Below are 7,114 nucleotides of genomic sequence, written 5' to 3' on the forward strand. Positions count from 1 at the left end.
CTAGTAACAAAGTGGACATCATTGCCACCCCTATCATAAAGGGGTAAGCGGAGGAAACAGTTACTAGAACTCATGAACAGAGGTTAGGTGGAGCCAGTGACCTAGCAGGTGCCACCATCTTGGGTCAAAGGGCATGGCTAGCAGGGGTACCCTTGCTGGGAGGAAGCTAAGGGAATACAATCCCGTACCTACTCTCCTTCTTCTGTACTTCGGGTATTGTTCCCCACTGCAAAGCCCAACCTGAAGCTAGAGTGTACAAGGCCAGTGAAATCTACCCAGATGGGTGTCCCAAGACAGAGCTGAGGCTGGAAAAATGTGGAGAGGGGATCGATATGGGCAGAGAGAAGCTACCCAGCATATGGTTTCCATAATTGTTCCTACTTTGACTCTTACAATGAAGGCTGTAGAGTTATTGTCTCCATTTAGAGATGAAGAAACTGATACCACAGACGTACATTACTCGCCAAGCCCACATCTTTTCTCTACAAACCCTGTGTCTGTTCTTTCTTTCTTTCTTTCTTTCTTTCTTTCTTTCTTTCTTTCTCTTTCTAAATTTTATTTATTTTGGGAGAGAGAGGTGGGGAGAGCAGAGGAGAGAGAAAGGCAGAGAGAGAGAGAGGATTCCAAGCAGGCTTCCCACTGTCCACCTGACTCAGGACTCAAACTCATCAACTGTGAGATGGTGACCTGAGCCAACACCAAGAGTCAGATGTGTAGCCAATTGAGCCACCCAGGCGCCCCCCCCAACCCTGTGTTCTTTCTTAAATGTTTCAGAAGAGCAGTGGGCTGGTTCATTACAGTGCCATGTTCAATGCAGCATTGCACCAAAGAGGAGCAATACAGAAACTCAAGTAACTCCCGATGCTTGAAAAAAAAATCTCTAAATCATCTTCTTATTTTCTGTGGTACCAGGGTGGAATCACCATCATTTCTGCTTCTAATGAGTTTCAGTATCAATTTGACCTCTTGCAGCATCCCTGAAGTTGTTCAGACTTTGACATTGTATTTTACAACTCTTCTGGGGTTGGTGGAAAACACTGTGCAGTGTGGGGCTTGTTATATTTTATGGTTTAATGTGCCCGTTTAAAAGAAAAAAAGATTCTCCTGTCCTCAGACCTTTCTGAGTGGCCCATACTCCAAGTTCTGTAAATTACAAGGAAACTACTCCATTACCTCGATTTCCCAAGGCAAAAGGGCATTTCTTCCTGCCTGGACAGAATGTTCCATAAATCACCCAGATTGGGATGCTTCCCTGGTCACAAAGAAGTCTATAAGTATTTATGCAAAGGTGAAAGAAGTCAGGCTTTTCCTTCCTCATCAGGTACACATGATTTGCATATCCCATTATCTGCTTATTAACCAGAATGCCTTGTAACAATGGCAGACTGTGAAATATGCACACACGGGCAGTTAAACAACAAGCTCTCGGTGGGGGGGGTTCATCCTGTGATTACCTCCTGGTAATGAAGAGGCAAATGGCAAGGATGTGACAAAGGGATATTCAGCAATGGAATGAAATCAGAATTTGATCTAATGCAACACGACTTGCTCACAGCACAGGCGAAATATCAAATGGTCTGTGTGAAATTCAATCCTTGGTATAATCTTCCCAATAAATCCATTGTTCTCCTATTTGTCTGAGTACCATACAGAACAGGATGCAAATTAGGTTTCATTAACACGGAGCTTCCTTTTATCTTCATTCAGTTCAATTGTGACTTCTTTTTTTTTTTTTTTTTAGCTTTATGCACACTGGGAATGTGAATGTTCCGGTAAATTTAGCAACATGATGGGAAGGAAAACAAAAATCTTCACTGGTGTCTAAGTTACATCTTTCGGTACCATCAAAGGTAGATATATAAAAGCTATTTCTCTGAAAGCTTTCAGAGCTAAAACACCTAAAGTGCAGCAGGATTTTTGGAGTTTGCCATGTGTTAATTTTATACTTAGGAATCCCCCAGAAATGTAATTTCTTGGACATTATCCTAAGTTTTAACAACAGATGTACAAAGATATCTTTGGGAGGAGGAAAACTAAAAGTTACATGGTTACCCTGGGCCAGCGGCTCTGCCAGATTCTCGACATACAGTATGTGATTGGATTTTCACAACAACCCTCCAGGAAGTAAATTACTGTAACTCAGTTTCTGTTTTTTCTGAGTCCTCCTCTGCCAGTCAGGATGCTCACAGGAGACAATGATGCGGTCCCTTAGCAAAGATCCTCTCTACTTTGAGCTGCCAGCACACAGGTGATCCTGAGCCTCCTGAAATTCTGCCTATTTGAAACATTACTATTATTTGAAATATTTATACCCAAGCATCAGAATCTCCAGTCCGGGGCTCTACTGGAGCAGCACGCGCTGTTTAGGAAAAGGTTGCTTTTGTTCCTTCTGGGCACCTGAGTTATCATCACTGAGTTCATCCTCAATGATGGTGGCCTGGCTCTCCCTCCGGTTTTGCTGTTATGATGGGATGATGAGGAGTAGACCCTGCTCCAGGCTTTCAGGCCACCTCAGTCATTTTCTCAGTCCTGTCCCAGGGTGAGCCTGTTATAAAGGTGGTGTTAATTCTGGGATCAGATCTCTATATCTGGAGTTTTCCCGCTCACCCCTTTGGCAAATGGGTAAGCCGTCTCTTTTATAAAATGCAGAAATACTAAGCAAACACAACACAGCTAGAGGAATGCAGCCAATGTATTTATTGTGCTGGAGAAGACATCTAATGCCAATAAAATTAAATCCAATTTCTGGGTCTGCTTAGAAAGAAACTTAAGCACCACTGGAAATGAGCCTTTTTAAGAGAAAGACAAGGTTCTCAGCTCTCCTGACCATTGTAGTTTGGCTGCATTGCCAGGTCCTGGTTTAAATTTGAAGGTCAAATAGTTAACTTATGATAAATGATACTATATTGAGGTTTGAGCCAAGGCAGAGAGTGTGGGAAAGCTTATAAGAAAACCATTAAGGCTCCAATTTTGCTGACCTGTGAGGACTCTGGACTGAAAAAGTATAGATTCTTGCAATAAGTTTTTGTGAAGAGGCCAGAGAAGGTATTAGTAGCGGAGTTGAGGTCAGAGGAAAACAGAGCATCAGAACATGACAATAACCCCATTTAAGTGTGTGTTTACAAACCTGTCCTCTGAAATTTCAGATATGCTTTTCTTTTTTTCTACCCTTCTCCAATTAGATAGAAGAACTATTATAAACTGCACACTGAGCATTTGGAAAGGCTTTCCAATATTGCTTTCTCGGGGTGATATTCTCTTTTATGTTTGGTAGGGTTTTGCAGCCAAGCTGATTCTGATAGAACCTAAAATCGGCTTCCAATTCATCCCGTCTTCAGTTTTAATACAACTACCATAGTTCTTTGCTGCTATTTGTTTGTTATGCTTTAAAAACCTGCAGGCTCATGAACAAGTATAGTCTATGGTAGAGATAACTATGGGAAATTAAGATGAATTCTATTGTAAACTTAAGTAATTCACATCATTTCTTATGACCTTATATGCTTGCCTTTACAATGAAGGTATAATACTGCTCCCCTCCTTTTCGTAACAATTAGAATTAAGTAAATGTTCGCTATAGGCAAAGAATGACCAGAATATCTATGATCATACATACCTTGTCTCATTCAATTTCAAAATCCTCCTAGGAGCCAGTTTTCATTATCATTTCCAGTTCTTTAGAGGAGGAACACTAGCGCTCAAAGATGTCAGATTACCTAAAAGGGATAGATCATGATTTCAGTATCTTTAAAAACTGTGCTAAACTCTGTATGTAACTTCCAGCCTTAACATTTTTTGACTCCACTTTTCAAAACAAAGATTCTTATTGGTTTAGCTATGCTAAAATATTAACTGGAATGAAATCACTCTTTGGATATCAAGGGAGCGTTTTATTCCTTCTAGAAGTTAACACAGTTGTACCTTGAGATACTTGCCTGCAGAGAAAGGTCTTCCATCACAGAGAGAGTGAGTAGAGATGTCCCAAGCTGTCTGGCATTGTTTCTCAAGGAAGACGCTTGATGATAACAATGGAAGTCACTTTAGAGCTTCATTACACAAGCACAAATGGGCAGAGGTAGGGAATGAAAACATCAAAAAAAGGTATGCAACGTAATTTGAATTTTAAGCCACCAGCGGTCATTGTCGCTTCTTACGACAATCTTCTTAGGACAATCCAACAACAGAAGCACCTTTTCTACTATTGAGTAGATTGCTGACTAGATGTTTACTTAGATTTTTACCTCGGGTCTCAAATTTTTCATGCTTCTTAGCTAAGGTGTCCAACAGCTTCGTGATGTCTGGAGAAAGTGGGTGAATAGATCGTTTTAGCCACATTTTGCACAGCGCATCACGAGATCACTTTACTATGAATGGCAGGTGGTGATTGGCTTGGAAATAGATATTAGAGCTTTGGTATCATCCATCTGTCTCTCCATCCATCCATTAACTTAGTCCTTCAATAAATACGTATCGAGTATCTACTATGTGCCAGGCAAAGGGTAAGCTTTAGCAATATCAAATTAATAACAAAAGTCTTGGTCTTTGGGAACTCCCAGCCTAGTGAGCTGGACAGATAAATGAAAAACAAAACCAAAAACAACGCAGGTGACTATAAAAAGTGAATAGGGTTATGCGAGAAGAGAGTACCCGATATGCAGATACTTACTCCAATCCCTATGAGGGCCCAGGCGTGTTATCCAGTCCAGAGCCTTAAAAGTCAGGTAGGTATTGTCCAAGTGATGAAGTAGAGGGACAGTGTCCCAGACATAGGCAAATACATGAGGATTCAGGTCATACCAATGAGTTTAATTTAAAAGGGCCACTTTGAGTGTGCATGAGAGAATAGGGAGAGATGAGCTAGGCAGCCTCGTAAGATCCAAGTCAAGAAGGGTTTTGCATGTGTGCTCAAATACCTTGAACCTTTTCTTAAAACCAGCAGAAAATATTAAAGCAGAAGGTGTCACGCTATGATTTTTCTTTAAAGACAACACTGGTAGATAGTGTAGCCCAAGAAATGCTTACCTATCCAACTGAACTATTGGACTCTGTGTGTGAAACCCCTCTTACTCATCAGCAAGGACTTTTGAGGGGCTTCTAGAAATGACTGCTCTTCAATTATGAGACCAGCCATACCCAATCTTGCAAGAAGGCAGAGCATGGGCAATTGGTCAACAGTTTGGAGACAATGTGGCACTTGCACCCCCGGTTTGCATGCTTGCAAGTGAAATATGAAAGGTGCAGGGCCCTAATGGAAGCAGTCATTAGAAATAATTTACGGGATGATCTTGATTTTGGCCCATAAAACATCAGTGGAAACCTAAGTGTGTTCTACTTTGCTTATCTCCCCCCTGTCCTTAGCCACATAGCTGCTTTAAAAAATGTCAGCACAATATAGCAGGTCCCAGAAGCTAAGTTTCTTACCAGCAACTCAACCATATGACGCTTCTTCATCTAAGTTTTGGGCTGAGATGCTGATGGGGGTGAGGTGGGGTGGGTAGGGTGGAGGGCAGGAGCCCGGTAAGTTGCTTTAGTTTGGAACGTATTGTTAAAGGGAAACACATCTGCAAATACTTCATTATTTATGTAACCACAGCTCTTTGTACAGTTATTTGTCTTAATTTTATGTTTGTCTACATTACTGTATTCAGTTTAGATTGCATTGTCTTAGAGAGAAGGCACTGGGTCTCTATGCAACTTGACTCTAGCTTAATACTGGAGACATGCAAAAAGCAATGTTTAAATAAACGCTACTTGATGTTGACATTTATAGAGACAGCAAAGGCTGATGATCGAATAATAACTTATTTTTATTTTATTTTATTTATTTATTTATTTTCGTGTTTATTTATTTTTTGGGAGACAGAGAGACAGAGAATGAGCGGGGGGAGGGGCAGAGAGAGAGAGAGAGAGAGAAGGGGACACAGACTCCAAAGCAGGCTCCAGGCTCCCAGCTGTCAGCACAGACCCTGATGCGGGGTTCAAACTCACGGACTGCAAGATCGTGACCTGAGCCGAAGTCGGACGCCTAACCGACTGAGCCACCCCAGCGCCCCAAATAATAATTTAAATAACAAGCAAATAATTTAAACCTTGCGCTATTATAAATGCCTTAGAGTTTTATAGTGTCTCAGTATTTTAAAATATTCTTAGATTCACTGCTTTATAGAATTCTCTGAACCCTCCGCCACATCCGGGCAGTAGGTCGGACCTCCATTTTCAATGTCAAACGTGGGGTCAGGGCTTTGAGAGGCTCCCCTGGCTCATCCTCTTCTTCCAAGTGCTTTGTGCATTTTCTTTCTTCCACCACAACCAACCCAGCGTCGCACCATTGTTCTGAGAGCATTTACTCTGCAGCCACACACACACACACACACACACACACACACACACACACACAACTGCACTTGAACTCCATCTTTTGTTCTGACTTGTGGATTACTCTGCTCATGCATAAAATGTCATTTTGAATTTTTATGGATTCCAGGAGAAATCTGGCCAGTTGGAATCCCTCATCAATCCCCTTCAACTTGGCTAAGTGGTGCGAGGCAATATTCCCCAACTGGTCAGCTGCACATGTGCTAATATTTCCCATTATGTGGTGTTCTTCTGGTCCCAAGTTCCCCATTGCCATTTTTTAAAAAAATCCTATTTTTGATTATAGTTGATTTATCTCGAAGGGGTATAAGGGTCATAATATAAAATGGAATACACACACACACACACACACACACACACACACACACACAGAGGTGGGGGTGGGTGGGGTGGAGAAGTCAGTGAGAGCTAGTTCCTCCGCTTCAGCCTATGGTTGGGGAGATGCAAAAGAAAAGCTGCTTCAGTCTGGAATCAATTATCTGGTATGATAGATGACAAGCAAGGAGCTGAACAGATGGAAAGAGGGGTGAGTAGAGGGGACAACCCACCTGATCCTAATTACGCACACCTACACTTGGAAATCTTTTTGCCAGACATCTTGAATAGCTCAAGACTAGGTGGAGGGGAGTTCCCAAAGACTCGGTGTACAAATGCAAACTTCAGTGATGAGCAAAGAGGTCATGTGGAAAGGAAGGGGGGAGATCACTGCCTGACAAAAACACCTCGAATGGAACATTTA

The sequence above is a fragment of the Acinonyx jubatus genome, chromosome B3 (assembly GCF_027475565.1).
Source record: "Acinonyx jubatus isolate Ajub_Pintada_27869175 chromosome B3, VMU_Ajub_asm_v1.0, whole genome shotgun sequence".
NCBI lineage: Eukaryota > Metazoa > Chordata > Mammalia > Carnivora > Felidae > Acinonyx > Acinonyx jubatus.